This window comes from Pinus tabuliformis, chromosome 7 (genome assembly GCF_031772625.1).
Source record: "Pinus tabuliformis cultivar Carrire ecotype Pingquan chromosome 7, CPIR1, whole genome shotgun sequence".
NCBI classification, from domain to species: Eukaryota; Viridiplantae; Streptophyta; class Pinopsida; order Pinales; family Pinaceae; genus Pinus; species Pinus tabuliformis.
The window spans coordinates 897,317,072-897,338,923 of NC_142293.1; positions in this window are offsets into that span (position 1 = coordinate 897,317,072).

A 21,852-nucleotide genomic window follows, 5' to 3' on the forward strand; every position below is an offset into this window, starting at 1 on the left:
CAGAACAACGGTGGTTTGACTGTGTATATGGACGTGGACAGGGCAGAATGAAGCTAGCAGTGAGCACAGACAACAGACTGTACAAGGAGCGAACAAGAGCTGCAGCAGCGGCTGGCTCTGATACCAAATGAAGCAAAAAACTTTTGATACGCAGAAAAATGTATATATATAAATATGTATTATTGATTAATTGACAGACGATGATTGATTACAATGGGGTTTCTGGCTTATATACCGCCATGGCACCCTTTGGGAAAGGGCATGATCTTATGATCGTGCCCTTTCATCTAACTAAACCTAAAATTAAACAATAAACCTAAAATTAACTAATTTTTTACATAACAACCTAGCTATGACTAGGCTTCTGTTGTACAAGCACAAGCTCAATACCATAGGAGATCATATACTTCCTAAGCTAGCTCTAAATTCCAGCCAAAACCAACTAAGGCTCAAACAGGGGTGGTATAAAGACACGAGGGCCTGGTTAAACCATTGGGAGATCAATGAGAATGGTGCATTGCAAAACATTAATAACATTAAAAATATTGTTACTTCTAAGTTCAAAGAAAAATGTGGCGTGAGAATGATTTAGCAACTAAAAGAAAATTATTATAAGAAGGTCATCAACCCCACCCTAGAAGATCAAAAATATCTCTTTGTTTTAGCTAGCTCAAAGAAGAAAATTAATATAGCTAAGATTAGAACGAACTCCCATGAGCTCCATAGTGAAATAGGTCATTGGGCAATTCCTAAAACACCATGGATGGAAAGGATCTGCAATCTTTGTGAGAATAGGAACATTGATGATGAAAACCACTTCCTCTTAGAGTGTCCCGTGTACAACCACATTAGATCTCAGTTTCATAATCTTTGTCACAATATTGACCTTCCTAGCCTTTTACGATGTCAAAATTATAGTGAGCTTGGAAGGCTTCTCTCCAAGCTTTTTGAGCATAGAAATAAAAACTTAAATCAAACTAAATAATCTGTTTCTTTAGATCTGATAGATCAAAACTTGGTCTCAGTGAACGTTAACCATCATCATCATTATCATGATTAATTTTATGATCATGTATTAATTTTTCCTTTAATTTTATCTACCTCTTTTATCATCGTTTTTATATTTTTTTCGTGTAATTTTAAGACTCATACCACTTTTCTATATTCTTTCTTGTAATTTTAAGACTCGTGCCATTTTTTACTTGGTAAGTTTTCTTTTATTTTTTAATTACATAATATACATTCTCTTTAACGTTCTTTAAAACTGGTGTATTATTTTATTTCGATAATTTATATTTTGTTATTTTATGTATTTATTTTTTAGATTTTTTAATTTATTAAAGTTTAGTTTTAAAGGTATTTGTTAATTTATTTTTTCAATTTGTTATATATATATATATATTTCAATTTTAGATTTTTATTGTAATAAATAATTTATTGTTATTAGTTTTAATACATTATTTTTATGGGTTATTATATATATATATATATATATATATATATATACACATATATTAAATAATAATTTTATATATTTTATTTTATTTTAATATGTTAATTTTTTTTCGCTTGGGTTTGATTATGGTTTTTCATATTCATTATTATATTAATGTTTTTGTTATATTTATTCCCTTTAGTATTTTTAAGAAAATGGTTTATTATTTCATTTAGATAATTTAAGTTTGGTTATTTTTTATATTTTTTTAATTTATTGTTTATTAAGAATTACTTTATAAGGTTTTAATCTATTTTTAACTTCCATATAATTTTTACTTTTCTTTTTTTTGTTTTTTACTATATCTTTTATTTAACTTCCGATAGAATGATACTTTGTTGATGTAATGAATTGATATATTAGTTTAAGATGTTATTGATTTTATTGATTTATTTCTTATTTATAGATTTTTTGTTTTTGAAAATTGAGTTTTTAATTAATTTATGGTTATGGACTTAGATATATTTTTTATATTCATTATTATATATTTATTTTTTTATTTTTGGTAAAAAATGTTTGATTTTAATAAAATTGTTTTTCATATTTTTGCTATCGTAATTTATTTTTATTTATATTTTCCTTCAAGTACTTGAATTCATATTTTAATTATTAAATAATATGTTTGGATAATTAAAAATATTCTTTATTTGGAAATTTAATTAAAATATTCTTATATTCTAGTGGTTCAATTAACTTTCTATATATTATTATTATTATTTATTTATTAACCATAATCAAACTATACAATGATTATAAACCACACTGAATAGTTAAAAACTCCACGCAACGATTCTTAAAAAAAATCAGTATACATAATAAAATATTTTCAACTTAATTTTAAAATTCAATTATGTATATACATTTATTTCTTTGCTTTGTGCCCAAGTTGCATCCACCTATGGTAAAACATTAGTGGGAAAGCGCGCCTGAGATCCTTGGACAGCACTGGCTTGATAGTTGAAATTGCTGTGAAGGAATGCCATTGAGTGGGTCCGCAGTAGTGTAGTATGTATAATATTTTAATCCTCACACAGATGGTGGCTCCCATGATTCATGCATGTACTATTGCCACAGTAGAAACACTCGGATTTATAATGTCAAGATCAAAGATTGGAATAAGATAGAGATTGACATATTCGTTTTGGTATATGTAGTTTTGGTGGTGGCGGTCATAAGTCAATAAAAAAATTTGGTGCTAAGATATTTAAATTTAAAGTGAACATTATAAAAAGCATTAAAAAAAATTTAAATCTTTTTTATATTGAAACTATTGCTCGAGGGTCACTATGTCGAATAGTTTTTTTGTCAGTTAAGTAACTATTGCTCCAACTAGGTCACTATATGTAATAATGATTATACAACAGTCTTTACACAAGTAGCCATAACGTCACAAACTCGCTCACTGTGATGTGATGGTCTGTTGAATAGAATAGAGAGGAAAGGATGAAAGGATGTTAGTGCTTCGGTTCGTACGTAACATCTTTAGTCAAAGTCCACATGAAAGTTGGTGCAACACTATTTATGTAGAAAAAATAAATTAATATGCAACTAATAAAGCTTAACTGGATGGTTACATTCACCAAACTCTTCACGTTACTTTTTGTTGTTGAAAATTTATTAGTATTATTAATATACATTCAAAACCTAAAAACTCGTTGACAGAACCATCTCCACTATGCCAAACGGTGCAGCGTCCTCAGCCTCGCGCGTCCCGAGGTTGCTGCTCATCATTGTCTTTGTAGTCACACTCGGAAGGCGTTTGCTGAATCGGATTCTGAGCCCTCTTTGAGAATATTTTAAGATAGAAGTAAAGTTAAACAATTTATTCCAATTACATATTCTAGAATGTGTTCGAGAGGCTTAACATAGACGTGAATGTTCGTAAAATAAATTGTTTGGGAGGCTTGGTGCTGCTTAACATAAAATTTTGGGAGGCTTGCTTCTTTTTAACATAAAATGTATGTTATAGAGTTGGAATTTCAAAGTTATTATGTTCGTCAATTTTAATGTTATTTTTGTTAATCAAGTGGAAATTTGATTTTGTTTTTTAATGTTTGTTATTTTAAGTTTTATATAGATTTTTGATTTTTTTTTGTAGGTTTGTTATTTTCAGTTTTATATAGATTTTTTACTGTTAAATAATTATTTTATATGAAAAAACAAAATATCTTATTAATCTAGTCGTACAACATTTAAAATTTGTTTATAAAATGTATACAGCTTGTGACTCACTAGAGAATGCCACTACTCCAATCTTTCACAACATAAAATTTACCTTGACACTCTAAAAATCTCTTACTAGTTTCGTTATACAACACCTAAATTTTTTTATAAAATGTACACCAAGTGTGATTTACTAGAGAATGCCACTACAATATTTCTCAACATAAAATTTACCTTGACAATCTAAAAAGAAAAGAACAATTTATAGAATATCAAATTCTAAGCATACAGCGAGTCCTATCCAAATAATCAAATAAGAAAGACACCCACATACAACCTATAGACCCTCCAAACCATGAAATTCTAGGACGAATTGATGTCCAAACCAAAAATTCTAGTATTTCAATTAAATCTAATAACCAAGACAAAAAACAACTAAAATGTTGCAAAAAAAATCCAACTCACCCCAAATTACCCATCAGACCTAGCAGCAGCTAATAGAGGAAAACCATTTGATGCAAAACAACTTACGAATAAGGAAATCAAGAAACTTACTTGCAACCCATAAACCCTTTAACACTGAAAGTAAAATAGTTTCACAAAACAAAACAAAAAACCCTTTAACACTGAAAGTAAGATAGTTTCACAAAACAAAACAAAAAATGGGTAAGATAACATTCCATGGTTCAACTAAGGGGGAATGGTAAACAAAGTGTGCCATTAGATTCAAGGGACAAGAAAAGTAAAATGGTAAACATATCGGGCTAGTAAGATTTGGGGACAAGCAAAGTGAATCCAAAATAACTTTGATTAATAATTTAATAATGTAAAGTCAAAGTACAAGAAGGAGAATAAGAATGGATACAGAACAAAAAGGATAACATTTGACAACTATAAGCCTAGCTTAAGGACTTCCAAATCGAGGAAGCTCTGTAAAATAGTTTAGAATGTAGCACATGCCAAAAATTAAACCAATTTTGTAAAGAACCTAATAGAAGCCAAGCAATCACTTACAATAAACAGGTCACTCAGATAATGTAATGAGCCCATGAAATAACATACATGATAATAATTTTTTTTTAATATCTACACATATTTTATACCACCCTGCATGATTCTGTATGCAAATGTTTCAATTTTAACGCCAACTACATGTGGCAACACCATAGAAAAGGGCTATGTGTAGAATTATCTGGTCATCTATGAACGTATTTGGAAATATCCCGCGGAGGGTAGGGAATTGTCAGCCGGATTTAATGTTGGCATGTTGTTTCCTTACACCTGGCCTATGGCATTTATGTTTGCTGGCTCGTTCACGTGATGAGGGCGTGGTCTATGAACCCTTTACCTCTGCGCCCTCAGACTCCTCCCCGCATCGACGGTGGGAAGGTGAGATAGCCCATCCGAGGGTGAGACTGGCTCGATACACATCAACTCAGTTTATTGCTCCATTAAGGCTTCCAAAAAAAACACTTGGCTTCGGCTCTGCACTGCTCCATTTTCTTCCCGACGTCGAACATGCTCAGAACCTCTGCTTGACGAGGAATGGTTATGGCCCTGATGCTTAGCCACGTTCCGGATCGACTTGGACCTGTTTTCGTTTAACGGCGGTTGCCTTGTGGTAAGTGTTAACACTACGCTGTCTGTCTGTAAGTTTTATTTTCCTTTTGATTTTTGTTCGGCCCGAATTTCTAACACATTACAGGCTTGTCTTTGTTTCTCTATGGACGAGGGTTACAGTTCTTGCTCCAGTGAGTGATGCATGGGTACTGGTGTTGCTGCCCAGCTTCCAGGTTCTATTCTCTCAAAGTTCGGCAGACGGGTATGTTCTCATGCTTTCTCTATGTTCTATTTATTACTTAGCTACAACAAGAAATGAAAGGCCTCTTAGTATGTTAAGAAGAGATCCTTATGTCTGTCAACTAGTGATGGCCCTCTAACCCATCCCTTACATCTTCTCTCTTTTGCTTAATGTATAGAGTGTTGGCAGGATTTGAGCCTGACAGGTCTGCCCAACTCATGTAAGGGTTGGGAATCCATTCTTCGAAAGGGTTTTTAAACTGTTAACTATGTTTTGATGAGTCCTCGAGCTCTGTTATACATTTGCTCATGTAATGGATACTTTGTTAAGTAATTTTATTCAGGTTCTTAACCTTGGAGAACATTTTGTGGCTCCTATGTTTTTAAGACTGTTCATGCACATAATGTATTTATGTATACCTCCAGTTTTTCTGCTATTGGTCTGGTCTCTACGACCTGAGTTCTGTTGGTTAAGGGGTAAATGCTTACCCTATGGCGCATTACCTTTTGCCTTGAAATTCTCTGTATCTACAAACCCTCGTTAAGTTTCATAAGTTATGGAATTATGATGTATTTATCACTGTAACAGTGCATCCTTATATATATATATATATATATATATATATATATATATATATATATATATATATATATATATATATATATATATATATATTGTTGTTTTGTACACTCCTCCGTTGCCAGTGGGGTTTTCATTTCGTATTATATGGTGCACGACATTTCATAACGTATGATGTATGGCATATTGCACACCGCATGATGGCAAAGGGTTTTTGCTACACAAGTTTATGTTTTTGCTTAACACTGAATAAGAATCTGGCTCTGCACACTACTAGATTCTTGTTGTATAACCTACAGGATTATTACCTGAATTCGCCCTCAGAGTCTGGTTTATTCTTTTATGCATTCTCTCTGAGTTATTCGTTTATGTTTGAGGCCGAGACTTACAAGATTTGCTTTGCGGTCATTTTGTATATATATATATTTGAGTGCTTACCTCACTGTCTCATAGATTTATTTGCATGCGAGAAGGAGCAACTAAACCCTAGTTATGAAGTCTGCATCCCTCGCGGTTGCGACTATGCTACTCAGAATCTTTTTTTTTATATATCGTTATTCCACAAATGCTTCAGGGTTCTAATTTGAAACATTATATTTTTCTACATTTCCTCTGTGATAAAGCATGTGAAGAGAATTAAAGAAAGAGCTCTGTTGGTCCTTCTGTTGTTAATAGAATGCATTTCGTTTTACTACAATGGCAATCTTTGGAAGATTCTGAATCTATGGTGAACCTATGGTTTTCTTGTTCTGTTTTGCTATTTTTCTTCTATAATCTCTAAAATAATTTCCCAGTAGACTACTCTCGCATTTGACTCTCAAAATTTAAAAAATAAAAGAAGAAAAAAACAAGATTCAAATTCTTCACAAGCTACAAACACTATTGTCAGTAAAGGTTTCCCCAGGAGGACAGTCAATCCTCTGCTCAGTTACCTGTCCTGATTTCCTGTAAGAAAATTCCTCCCATTCCACTTGCACAATATAAAGAGGAAAATAAGAATAACATTATACAACTTTCTAAACAGTCCCAACACATAGTTTTCCTACATACTTGGAGTCCTCCGGCTGAAGAGTTGTTCCTGACAGTCACCCGAATCAGGGTTTGTTGTCTTTCAATCCACCTGACCATGAGATTCGTCCTTCAGGACCAGAATCTCCCCCCTTGCTTCTTGCTAGACCGCAGTCTTCTGCAAGTGCTCGTGCAGCGAGCAAGGCTATCTAGTCATCACCAGACTTAGCCACATTCCTTTCCTTTTGGATTCTTTTTTTTCCTTTTCCTCTGCCTGTCCCTACAGTGCAGATTTTTCCCTCCTCCCCTCCTTTTCTCTGGAAACTTTTCCAGTTAGGGGAGGTAGTTAGGGTTGCTTTCACAACAACTGTCTTTCCACCTCAAGAGGACAACTTCCTCCTTGAGAATTTTTCCTCCTTTTAAGGAAACACTTTTCTTTATCTCATCATGAAAACAAATTATATTTAAATTTTTAAATAGACAAAAATAACAGGTTCAGTTTACATTTACCATAGTAAATTAAATATTTACATTTTTATCTCGGGGCATCACATCTTCCCCTCGTGAGATTGGACATTGTCCCGATGTCTTTCAGCTATGTACAACCCTGGATAAGCCCTTTTCATAAGTTCTTCATCTTCCCAAGTGGCCTCATGAGGCCCAAAGTGCTGCCACTGCACTTTAACTTGGGTAATATCCCGCTTCTGCAGCATTACTTCTCTCCGGTCAAGGATGCTCAGTGGTTCGACGCGGATTTCTCCTTTTGGTTCTACCTACAACAAGCAACATCCTATGTCATTTTTCCTTTAAAAGAAAACATTTAGACTGACCTATCGGAGATAATTCTCACCTGAATATTCTGCCATTCTATCACATGTTTAGGATCATAAACATATTTCTTTAACACGGAGACATGAAAGACATTGTGGACTCATATGTGACTTGGCAGAGTGAGTTGGTAAGCTACTGACCTAATTCTTGCTAAGATCTAAAATGGTCCACAGTATCGAGGTGCCAACTTAGCGCACCCACTCCACTATAATGTGCTCTTTTTTGCTCGAATTCTCACATACACATGATCACCGACCTGATATTCCTTAAACCTCCTTTTCTGGTCAGCGAAGTTCTTTTGCCTATCCTGAGCTGCCTTCAGATTAGATCGTACCCTTTTAACCAGTTCCTCCATCTCCTTAAGCATTTCAGGACCTAACATCAATCTGTCTTCTGGTCCACTCCAGCTCGAGGGGGTGCGGCACTTCCGTCCATACAATACTTCAAAAGGGCTCATTAGCAATGATGTGTGGTAGCCATTATTGTATGCGAATTCAACCAAGTGTAGATAGTCCTCCCACCTGGTTGGTTGTTGCATCACATATGCTCTCAAAATATCTTCCACCACCTAGTTCACCCATTCAATTTGCTCGTCAGTTTGCCCGTCAGTTTGAGGGTGATGAACCATGCTAAAGTTCAGCTGAGTTCCCAATTCTTCAAACAATGTTTTCCAAAAGACCGATGTAAATTTCACATCACGATCTGAAATTATTGTCTTTGGTAACCCATGCAGCTTAAATATATTGTGCATGAACATGTGGGCAATCTGCACAGCTCTGTAGGTAGATTGTACCGGTATAAAATGTGCTGACTTACTTAGCTTGTCCACCACCACCATGATGGAGTCGTTATTTTTCTTTGACTTAGGCAAACTAGTTATAAAATCCATAGAGATGGTTTCCCACTTCCATTCTGAAATGGGTAATGGTTGTAATAAACTCGTAGGATGTTGATGTTCTACTTTAATTTGCTGACATTCTAGACAACGTGCCAAATAACCAGCCACATCTTTCTTCATTCCCAGCCAATAATATTCTTTTCGAAGTGCCATAACAATATTTTGATATCCTGGGTGTCCAGCGTAATGGCTGTTATGACACTTATCCAATATTAGATTTTTAATGTTGTTCTGATTGGGCACATACAACCTTCCTTTATGATACAACATTCCAGCATCATCCAAGGCATAATCTGACTATTTTTCTTTGCTTATTCGGCTACCTTTTTAATCATTTCCCCGAAGGGGCTTTTCCTTTCACTGCAAGAAATTTCGTATAGGCATTGTAATTTCCGACTCAAAGCATCTGCCACCCAATTCTCATTCCCTTTTAAATGCTTGATCTCAAAATCAAAACCACTTAGGAAATCCACCCACTGTGCTTACCTTGCATTTAGAGTGGGCTGGCTAAAATAATTGGTCAGGCTGTGGTGATCTGTCAACAACAAAAATTTTCTTCCCATAAGGTAATGGCGCCATGTTTTCATGGCGTAAATCACAACTGCTAACTCTAGATCATAAGCAGAATATTTATGCTCATGCTCCTTTAATTTTCTTGATTCGTAAGCTATTACCTTCCCTTCTTGCATCAACACACTACCTAATCCTTCTTTACTTGCATCCGTGCACACCACATAATCTTTGTTGGGGTCCGCTATGGTCAAAATGGGTGTGTTGGTGAGCAGGTACTTAAGTTGCTCGAAACTGTTTTGACATTTAAGGGTCCACCTAAAGGCCCTTCCCTTTTTCTGTAAGGAAGTAATGGGATAAGCTACCCTTGAAAATGCTTCCAAAAACCGTCTATAATAGCCTGCTAACCCCATGAAGGATCGGATGTTCGCCACATCCTTAGGCATCGGCCATTCCATTATAGTCTTTATCTTTGCGGGATCCACTGCGATTCCTTCCTTAGAAATTATATGCCCCAAATATTGTATTTGTTCTTTGTAAAATTCACATTTGCTGAACTTAGCATATAGTTGGTGTTCTCAGAGGGTTTGCAACACTAATCTGAGGTGCTCCTGGTGCTTCTCCACAGTTCGAGAATAAATCAATATATCATCAATGAAAATCAGTACGAACTTATCCAAATACTGGTGAAATACGTTGTTCATTAGACACATAAAAGTTGCGGGGGCATTGGTCAATCCAAAGGGTAACACCACAAATTCATAATGACCATATTGTGTTCTAAAGGCTGTCTTAGCTATATCCTATTCTTTAATCCTGACTTGGTGATATCCTGATCGCAAGTCAATCTTTGAGAAAATTGTTGCTCCCTTTACCTAATCAAACAGTTCATCGATACGGGGCAAAGGATATTTTCTTTTGATCGTCAATTTGTTTAATTGACAGTAATCTATACACATGCGAAGGGTCCCATCTTTCTTCTTAACGAACAACATCGGGGCTCCCCAGGGTGACACACTAGGGCGGATATAGTTTTTGTCCAACAACTCCTGTGATTGCATTTTTAATTATGTCAATTCTGGTATGCTCATTCTGTAGGGTGCCCAGGATACTGGGGCTGCTCCTGGCACTAATTCAATGGTAAAGTCTATATCTCTTTTAGGTGGTAATCCAGGAATCTCCTCCAGAAACACATCAACAAATTCCTGTATCACAAGAATATTCTCCATTGTGGCTGTTTTATCTTTCAGGTTGGCATAGCCCACTTGGATGGCTTAAATCCAACATCCTTTCCTAATACATTTTGTTAACTATGAGGCAGTTATGGGCTAAATTTTCACTGGTTGCTTGATTCCCTGGATTTATTGCTTTATTCCAAGCTCATCCTTATAATTGATAGTCTTGGTTTTACAATTAATTATGGACCAGTGTTTCTCCAGCCACCCCATACCAATTAATACATCGTACGGACCAAGAGGAAGCACATTTAAATCTGTTGTAACTGACTGTCTTGCTATTTTTAAAGGGCAATTTTTGATCTTAGCATTTACCCATCTTTTTGCCCCTGTTGCCAACTAAACTAGCCAAGGGTCCTTAAACTTAACGGGTTGCAACTTACAGAGCTCCACAATTCTAGGACTAATATAACTTAATGTTGCACCAGGGTCAATTAAAATAGTTACAACAATGTCTAAGAGTTTACCTTCAAATTCCACCATGGTCGACTAGTACTCTGCTCGACGATCCTAGAAAGCAGCGTTAATCTTCGATAGACTCTGTCCTACATTGCGAACCGTAGAAACTTCATAGAATTGGGAAACTTGCTTAGTTCCTTTTCGTTGAGAGCAGTTTGTAACGTAATGGGGTCCACCACAGCCCCAACATTGCACAGGAGGCCTTGCTATCCCTTCGTTGTCTATTTTTCTGGGTTCTTCATTGGTTCTGGACTCAATGGGGGGCTTTAATCAGAGTGAGTTCTTCTGTATGCTTCTACTATTTTGTCCATTGGCGAATCCTTTATTACCACCTCCGCGATTACCCTTAGTACTTCTAGCTAGCTTGCTGCTTTTCTTATTGGCCCATCTCTTACCCAGGATTTCTCCCTTCTGTTTGCTTTGCTGGTAGAAAATTCGGGCTTTGCGTATAGCCTCGTCCATAATATTTGGGTTGTCAAATTCGATTCTTTCTCTCATACTCAAGGGTAAACTGCTGACAAACCTTTGTACTTTAGCTTTTTCTTCACAAATATAAGGCACATAACGTAGTAATGAAGTAAAACGAGTGATGAACTCATCCATAGTTTGCTGTCCCAATCGCAGGTCATGGAACTCTCTTGCCTTTTCATCATAGAAGCGTTCTGTCAAGTATCTTTCTTTAAAGTATTTTTGAAATTTTTCCCAAGTGATGGTCTATTCGCTCACTCCTTTTACCATTTTAACCTCCTCCCACCACAGGGTGGCTTTCCCTTGCAATTGGAAAATGGCCAACCTTGCCTTAAGATTGTGATCATATTCATACAGTTGAAAATATTTGTTCATATTAATCAACCATGCCTCAGTTGCCTCCTCCTGTTCTCCGTCAAAATGTGGTAGTTTGATCTTGTGGAATTCCCCTTGCAACTCTATCCATTGCCTTTCTGATGTTTGTTGTTCGGAGGCATTATCAGATCGTTCCTCTTTCCTTCCTTCTGACTCTTCAGGTTCTGTATTTTGATTCTATTCCCCTGACATCCTTTGTTGTTCAGTACTTGGATTTAGTGGTTGTTGATTTTTCTTGTCAGATAGGCTCTTTATAATTCTCTCTTATTCCATTGTTAGCCTTGCATTATCCTCCCTTAATCGGGCCATCTCATTTTTCAATCTCCAAAATTGCAAGGTTTGTATTACGAGCCTCCTCCCCGAGTTGTACCCATAATTCGGGGTTATTCTCTGTAGGTCCTTATCCCACTACAAATCTATGTGATGCACTATCTGCTCTCCTCATGATGTCAATCTTTCTCCTGTACTCAAACATAAAAATAACAGGTGAGTAGTCACGTATCAATTTTTTTTTTTTTTTTTGTAAGTGCTCAATAGAGATGGAAATAAATTATATTTGATCTGTATATCAACTCCAATTCCCCAGAGGCCACAATTTTTTATTCTGGGCTCCGATACCACTTGTAATGACCCCACGAAATAACCTACATGATAATAATTTTTTTTTAATATCTACACATATTTTATACCACCCTACATGATTTTGTATGCAAATGTTTCAATTTTAACGCCACCTACATGCGGCAACACCATAGAAAAGGGCTATTGTTATAATTATCTGGTCATCTATGAACTATTTGGAAATATCCCGCGGAGGCTAGGGAATTGTCAGCCGAATTTAATGCTGGAATGTTGTTTCCTTACACCTGGCCTATAGCATTTATGTTTGCTGGCTTGTTCACATGATTAGGGCGTGGTCTATGAACCCTTTGCCTCTATGCCCTCGGACTCCTCCCCGCATCGATGGTGGGAAGGTGAGATAGCCCATCCAAGGGTGATACTGGCTCGATACACATCAACTCAGTTTATTGCTCCATTAAGGCTTCCAAAAAAAAACACTTGGCTTCGGCTCTGCACTGCTCCATTTTCTTCCTAGTGCCGAACATGCTCAGAACCTCTGCTTGATGAGGAATGGTTATGGCCCTGATTCTTAGCCATGTTCCGGATCAACTTGGACCTATTTTTGTTTAACGATGGTTGCGTTGTGGTAAGTGTTAACACTATGCTATCTGTCTGTAGGTTTTATTTTCCTTTTGATTTTTTTTCAGCTCGAATTTCTAACACATTATAGGCTTGTCTTTGCTTCTCTATGGACGAGGGTTATAGTTCTTGCTCCAGTGAGTGATGCATGGGTATTGGTGTTGCTGCCCAGCTTCCAGGTTCTATTATCTCAAAGTTTGGTAGACAGGTATGTTCTCATGCTTTCTCTGTGTTCTATTTATTACTTAGCTACAACAAGAAATGAAAGCCCTCTTAGTACGTTAAGAAGAGCTCCTTATCTCTGTCAACTAGTGATGGCCCTCTGACCCATCCCTTACAGCTTCTCTCTTTTGCTTAATGTACAGAGTGTTGGCAGGATTTGAGCCTGACAGGTCCGCCCAGCTCATGTAAGGGTTGGGAATCCATCCTTCGAAAGGGTTTTTAAACTGTTAACTATGTTTTGATGAGCCCTCGAGCTCTGTTATACATTTTCTCATGTAATGGATACTTTGTTAAGTAATTTTATTCAGGTTCTTACCCTTGGAGAACATTTTGTGGCTCCTACGTTTTTAAGACTGTTCATGCACACAATGTATTTATGTATACCTCCAGTTTTTCTGCTATTGGTCTGGTCTCTACGACCCGAGTTCTGTCAATTAAGGGGTAAATGCTTACCCTATGGCGCATTATCTTTTGCCTTGAAATTCTTTGTATCTACAAACCCTCGTTAAGTTTCATAAGTTATGGAATTATGATGTATTTATCACTGTAACAGTGCATCCTTGAATATATATATATATATATATATATAGATATATATATTGTTGTTGTTGTTCTGTACACTCCTCCGTTGCCAGCGGGGTTTTCATTTCATATTATATGGTGTATGGTGCACGACATTTCATAACATATGATGTATGGCATATTGCACACCGCATGATGGCAAAGGGTTTGTGCTACACAGGTTTATGTTTTTGCTTGACACTGAATAAGAATCTGGCTCTACACACTACTAGATTCTTGTTGTATAACCTATAGGATTATTACTTGAATTCACCCTTAGAGTCTAGTTCATTCTTTTATGCATTCTCTCTGAGTTATTCATTTCTGTTTGAGGCCGAGACTTACAAGATTTGCTTTGCGGTCATTTTGTATATATATATTTCAGTGCTTACCTCGCTGTCTCATAGATTTATTTGCATGCGAGAAGGAGAAACTAACCCTAGTTATGAAGTTTGCATCCCTCGCAGTTGCGACTATGCTACTCAAAATCATTTCTTTTAATATATCGTTATTCTGCAAATGCTTCAGGGTTCTAATTCGAAACATTATATTTTTCTACATTTCCTCTGTGATAAAGCTTGTGAAGAGAATTAAAGAAAGAGCTCTATTGGTCCTTCTGTTGTTAATAGAATGCATTTCGTTTTACTACAATGGCAATCTTTGGAAGATTCTGAATCTATGGTGAACCTGTGGTTTTCTTGTTCTGTTTTGCTATTTTTCTTCTATAATCTCTGAAAGAATTTCCCAGTAGACTACTCTCGCATTTGACTCTCAGAATTTTTAAAGAAAGAAGAAAAAACAAGATTCAAATTCTTCACAAGCTACAAACACTATTGTCAGTAAAGGTTTCCCCAGGAGGACAGTCAATCCTCTGCTCAGTTACCTGTCCTGATTTCCTGTAAGAAAATTCCTCCCATTCCCCTTGCACAATATAAAGAGGAAAACAAGGAGGGAAAACAAGAATAACATTATATAGCTTTCTAAACAGTCCCAACACATAGTTTTCCTATGTACCTGGAGTCCTCTGGCTGAAGAGTTGTTCCTGACAATCACCCGAATTAGGGTCTGGTATCTTTCAATCAACCCAACCATGAGATTCGTCCTTCGAGACCGGAATCTCCCCCTTTGCTTCTTGCTAGACCGCAGTCTTATGCAAGTGTTGGTGCAACGAGCAGGGCTATCTGGTCATCACCAGACTTAGTCACATTCCTTTCCTTTTGGATTCTTTCTTTTCCTTTTCCTCTGCCTGTCCCTACAACACATATTTTTCCCTCCTCCCCTCCTTTTCTCTAGAAACTTTTCCAGTTAGGAGAGGTAGTTAGGGTTGCTTTCACAGCAACTGTCTTTTCACCTCAAGAGGACAACTTCCTCCTTGAGCATTTTTCCTCCTTTTAAGGAAACACTTTTCTTTATCTGATCATGAAAACAAATTATATTTAAATTTTTAAATAGACATAAATAATAGGTTCAGTTTACATTTACCACAGTAAATTAAATATTTACATTTTTATCCCGGGGCATCACAAATAATTGCATGAAAAGGGTGCAATTCAAACTCTCGTTGAACATCTCCAACATATTGTTCTGCTTAGCTTCCTAATTTGAACCTTTGACCTCGTCGCTACTCTCTTGGTGCTTGGAGCTGGATCCTCCAGCCATGAGCTCCTACCATTTTCTAGCCTTCTCATCCTTGCTCATATTTGTGTCTGCCTATATTGCCATGATGTGGTTTATCAAATCATCATTAGGCACACTACAAGACTTATTAACATCAACAGTTTGTGATGGGTTGATGGGTTATCTTGAGTAGGGAGAGAACAATTGGAACGAAACCAATCTCCAGCAAGGGGAGATGTCATAGGAGGGTTCAAGCAGTGCATATGCCAAGGGCTAACACAACCATTGCATAGCAACACATCAATATCAGACGGGACAATTTCGTAGACCATACAAATGATGTCTCCATTAGAGGGTAAATATGCCATGAGACCCTTAGACTCCCAAGTAGCAGCAAGAGAAGCAACTTAAACCCTAAACTTAGCGAAAAAAACAATAAGAACCGAGATCAAAACAAGACCTCCCATCCTCAAGACTTGGTTTACCTCATCCACTAATCGGCTTGGGTTTGTATGGGATCCCTGCACGTTACCTGATGAGACCACTACTTATTGTTGCAACCATTAACACTAAAAGCCTTTTTGTTTATCTGCATATAATTTCATTTAATTACCGCAATAATTTTTTATCCCATTTAGAGGCCACACTATGTATGTATGGATATTCTGCTATTCTCTAAGTGGCTTTCGACCTTCATGCATAGTGTGGCTCTAGGCTTTCATGTAGTGGCTTAGTGGAATTTTTTATTTATTAATGTTTTCTAGATAGTTTTCCTTTTTTTTTTTACTCTGAAAATAAAATTTGTCTAACTGGTTACTTTTTATATCAATTGTATTTCTTCTCTTAATGAAGATTTTATAAGGAAAGGATTGTTGAGTTTTCCCCTTGCTGCTAGCCTAATTTCTAGTGCTCTTTACATTATATTTGTAAAATTCCTTGATGACCTAATAAATGAAGTAAAGTTAATAAAAAATAACACATCTACTTACAAGTATTTATCATGTTAATAAATTCCCTCTTGCAACCGAATTTCAACATGGTACGATAGCTATCATGAAGCAGTAAGATCATATGAAGGATCAAGACAAGGAAAAGTTATCTAACCTTTGTGATAAGAATGAAGTGGGTTTTATGACAAACATCGACTATGTTTCTAGTAATCTATGTAGAGGGTACAATTTTTTTGTACTTATTGAAGATATGCTATAAAAATTTAATACATGGCTATGTTTCTCCAAGACATGTATGAGGTCTAAAGTTTGATATCTGAGTATGCAACGTGAAATTTTTCCTGATATATGACAAAATTACAAGACTTAGCCTTATAGGAATATGTGACCCTTATTTAGAAAGACTGAAGTGCCTCTCCTTACAAATGTTGCATTGTTGACTGGGCATTTTGAAAAGCTCAATCTTGAAATGTAAGAAGCATTTCTTTCACTAGTGTGCCTTTGAAGAAAAATAATAGTGATGATGGAAGATCGATAACAGTGAAAATAATTCCTCTACAATTCAAAGTATCTCTATTAACATGATAAGGTGTTGAGATAATATGTTTGGTATATAATAATGAAATCTATTCCAAAAGACTAATATAAAATGTTGCTTCCAAGATCTTACTAATGTCAAGAATGATCATTAATTGATTTATGACCATGTAGGATTTCATAAATATTTTAGGCTCTTTGGACATTGAAGACCCTAGCAATCAAATGAGATTAAACAAGAAAATTTATAGGGTTTGTGAAAAAAATCCCTAGGATAAAGAATAAAAACCCTAGATCGTGAGGAGATAAAAAGGTTGATTTGAAATATGGATGTGTGAATTCTAAGATCAAGAGGAAGTTGTCATCCCACCATAATCTTCAAAAGATGAGTATTTTATATCTCTCTTATTTGATTATTACTATTCTTATTTTACCATTAGTTAGACCTTTGTCTTTGAATTCTTTGTGTGGTTATAATTGTTCTTCCATCACATCCTACTGACGATTGTAGGTACATAAGTAGAAGCTTCCAAGGCTTTGACAATAGTTGGAAGAAGTGGCAGAAAGAAGCGAAGAAAGAGCGCTTTCTATAATTTCTACTTGAAGGATATTATACTGTATGAGCCTCAAGTTCAGAGGGAATGGTTTTTTTTAGGTATGCCTCGATTGTGCCAAGGGAAGTCAAGATATAGCATGCAATAGAAGGAAACATTGTAGCAATATTTGAGAAAATTATCACAGAAAGAGGGAGAGGATCATGTCAGGATGTTTGCCTAAGTTGCCTCAATTTTTTGAGGAACATGAAGAAGCATCATGATTAAGGATAATTACAATATATTTTTTCTCTAATAGAGGGACTAGGTGTGAAGAAATGATTGTCTACAAAGCGAGCAATAAAAAAGACTTTTTTTTACCCCAAAGTAAGTTTACCTTAGCTTCTTGCATGATGGACTATCCGTTGCTTTTGGTTGATTTCTTGAAGCAATATTTTAGGTGATGGGGCCCATCAATAGGTATATTATATAACCCATTTTGTTATCCTCTAGTCTATAATTCCCTTTTTTCTCACATTAATTAACATATTTTTTGATATAATGCGCTTAATAGGAATACTAAAGGATGTTTTTCATACTTTGTGGCCTAACATGGTTAATATGTAGGTAAAGAGATTTTTTTAGTGCATTTACAATGTAGAGGCACATTGGAGGCAGCTAGAGGAGATCTAGAAGGCTTGTTTTGTGCATTTATTCTCCTTCAACTTGATTTAATCCCTAAAATCACTCATCTACAACTCAAAGACCGAGTTGACTCAAGTAATTGTGAGGATCTAAGGGAGCTAGATCCACTTTTTTTGAGATTTTGGAAGGAAGAAAACCTCTTTCCAAAGAGGCTACCCATTAGTCATCTTTGTATAAATAAACAAGTGTAAGGGCTGAATATGATTCTAATTTTTGAGTAGGGGAAGAGCTACTAAGAGTTAAGAGCTTGAGACTGTCATTTCATTTTCATTTGCATGATGTACTTTAACTTTATTTTATGTCAATGAAAGGTTTACTGATTTCATACATCTGAGTTTGTTTCAAAGTGTCGAGTCCCCTTGAGTTAGGGCCCAACCTAGAGGCTTCAATCTCTCTTTGTGTATCTGATCTATGAATTGCTTTTAGTAACAACATATCTTTCTCGCTTAGTAGAACTTTGCTCGCAAAAATTGTTGTTGCAGGTCTGGACGACCTCTCTTGTGTGAAGTGTGGTTGAAGAGTATGTAATAGAAAGAAAAAAAGGTAGTTAATTTCCTTTGTAGATTGTGAGAACTTAGAATATTGTTCTTTTACATACTCTATTTTTTCATATTTAGGAGTTAAATCACATTCTTCTTTAAGATTTCATGGATGTAGGTTAGATGCATGCTGCAAGATGGATTTAATTTTGATGAAATAAAATTGAGCATATCCTTTTGTGTTATTTGGTTTCATAAAATTCAACTCATGCTTTCTTTGTTTGGTTCTTTTTGTTGCAATTTGATCATTAGCTTGAAATTTATTTCAAGTGAAAAAAGGGATTATTTGTTGGTTTGCATGTACTACTAATAATGTTAATTATATGCCGCATTCATGGCCTCATAAGCATAGATGATGCAATGAGGGATATTCTACAGTAGGGGATCGTTGGGAGCTTTTTTGGTCACTTGTTTCAGCTTGTGTTATTTGGGATCATAGTTCATTGCTAGAGTTCGACATTTCAATTTGAGGACATTAGAGAAGAGCTACAAAGGGGAGGTGATAATGAGGGACAAACATAATGGTTGGAGGATGGTGTGGATCCAAGATGATAGTTACCCACTTAGAGAGAAAAAATAGAGAGAGGCCTCCTAGATTGACACATGAATTTCCATAATTGTATTTTGGATTTTCCTACCGAAGTTTGATGTTGAGCTAAACTAGATGAAAAAAAAATGATAATGAAAAAACCAACAATAATGTTAAAGTAAACTAAATCAAACAAACTTGAAGTAAACTAGATGAAACAAACTTGGAAAAAATACCAAATAATTCATGAAGCCAATCATTCTTTATTCCTCTACGCATAATTTTTTTCTTGATGAATGAACCATTTAAACATATGCCACTTTTGAGGCATGGTGGTTCATGTGATGGAATTAATGGTCAAATCATATCATCTAAGAATCAGATGGAAGGCATATGCAACACAACCTCCCATTCTAAACACCATCCAACACCCTATTTATTGCATGATGCAGTCCACATGGGCATGTCGTCTTGTTTAGTTTGGTGTTTGTGACACCTCATTTGATAAAGTTACAACTACTATGTTATTGTAATTATAAAATTTAATTATAAGCTAATAACAATTGATCCAAGGTGTGCTTCCTACTATGGGGACAACGTTGCAATGGTGTGTGTTTGCAAACATTTATATGTCTCAATTAACATAAATAAAATAAATATCTAAATTATTTGTTATATTGTAATTTGGTAATTCCAAACAATTTTTTCAAACAAATTCCAAACAAAAACGAGTGGCCACAATGATGACCAGTGAATTGCTGCAACAATGGCCCACATAAGTGTCATTACAAGAATTCACTTGTCACTACTGTGAAAACTTGCTTGTCACTGTTGCGGCAACTCTCTCCAACAACTGAGCAAAAATAATGCAGATAATTGCACATAATTTGTAGAAAATGCAAATAATTTGTAAAAAAATAGTAAATTGACCTTTGCAAATGGTAACTGTCTCTGCAAAATGGTGACGGTGTCATTGATTGAGCCGACTGCGCCAAATTTGGAGAGAATTTTCTCCGCTTCGCAGAGGATAAATGCACTTGACGAATTTTTGAAAATAGTAGGCAAAAGCTCGAGACAATGAAACATGGCTTAGAGGGTGTGTTAGATTGTAGTTGAAAATTGCGACAAAAATCTACGCGTGGTTTCCTCTGTGAAAATGAAAGCTTTGATTGTAGATGAAAACTGCGAAAAGAATCCACACCTGGTTTCCTGTCTAAAAATGGTAGCTCTGATTGTAGGGGAAAATTAAAAACAAGTTCCTGAAAATGCAGAATGGCAAGGGAGTTCCTCAAAATGGAGAATGGTGTCTTTAAATGACAATGGAGAATGGTATCGTGGAGAGGATTTCCAGAAAGGCCTTGCCAGCGAGGGAGCCGGCGCAAAACACAAAAAATGTTACTCCTATAAACAATTTTGTTATTCAACAATCGCATAAAGAGAGAGAAGTATGAGATCGCAGAATCACGTTCGTTGAAATTAATGAACGTTACATAAGTAAATTATTACTTTCATATGCATTTTGGATTATTACAATTACTTTTTAACAAACGGAATCAAGATAAGTATGAGATTGTACAATCACTTTTGGTTGAAATTAATGAATGTTACATGCCTCAACTACTTTCATATGCGTTTTGGTTTGGATAGATATAGTTAACACTTTTTAACTGTTGTTAGAATCTCAAATTTCCTTTTTCCCTGTGAACGTGTTTTTGAATTTCGTGGAAGTAATCGGTTATGGTCAAATTATTGTTTTATATTATATTTAAGGGGTTTTTATGATATATTTTAATTTATTAATCAGCATAAATTTATGGCATCATTTTTGAGAGAGTATATTTTTGGTTTTTTGTACTTAAATTATTATTTCATATCATATTTTAAAGATTTGTATAATATATTTTAATTTCTTAAGCTGCATAAATGTATATATCGTTGTTTTAAAGGTATTAAAATTTTAGATTTCAGTTTTAGATGAATATAATTATTCTAAAAAAGTATTATTTGGAAATTAAATAGATATAAATATTGCAACTTGGTGTTTTTTTAATGATATGGGTAAAATTTTGGAATATAAAATATTATTTTAAAATTAAATTAAATAGCTACATAACAACATAATTTTTTTTTTTTTTTTTAAATTTAATATCTTTGAGAGATCGATGATCAACCATTGGGACCAATCACTTGTCCCAAAAGAAACAAAGGTTTCTATATTAACTAAGGAATGATGGTTAACACAGCAGCAATTTTTTTGGCTACTACTTCTAAAAAACATTTCAATTCATGCTTTGGTTACATGAGCATTTTCCCTCTTACCTCAAAAGAGTTAGTTATATATATATATATATATATATATATATATTTATATTGTAATATGTAGTGATACATCAATAATAGTTTTTACCAAGTTTTATTTATCAATGTTAATTTTATTTAGTTTAATATGAATTGTTAAAATATTTAAACACCACAACAAAGGTTGTTAAATATTAATTAAAAGATTTTGAAATAGAGAGAATCAATTAAATCAATTTCTGAAAAATAGTTATAGACAGTTCTTTCACCCTCTTCCTTGAAAAGGGAAAATGAGAGAATGCTTGGGGTGTTCGAAAATGAAGAGAAACTGTACTGTGA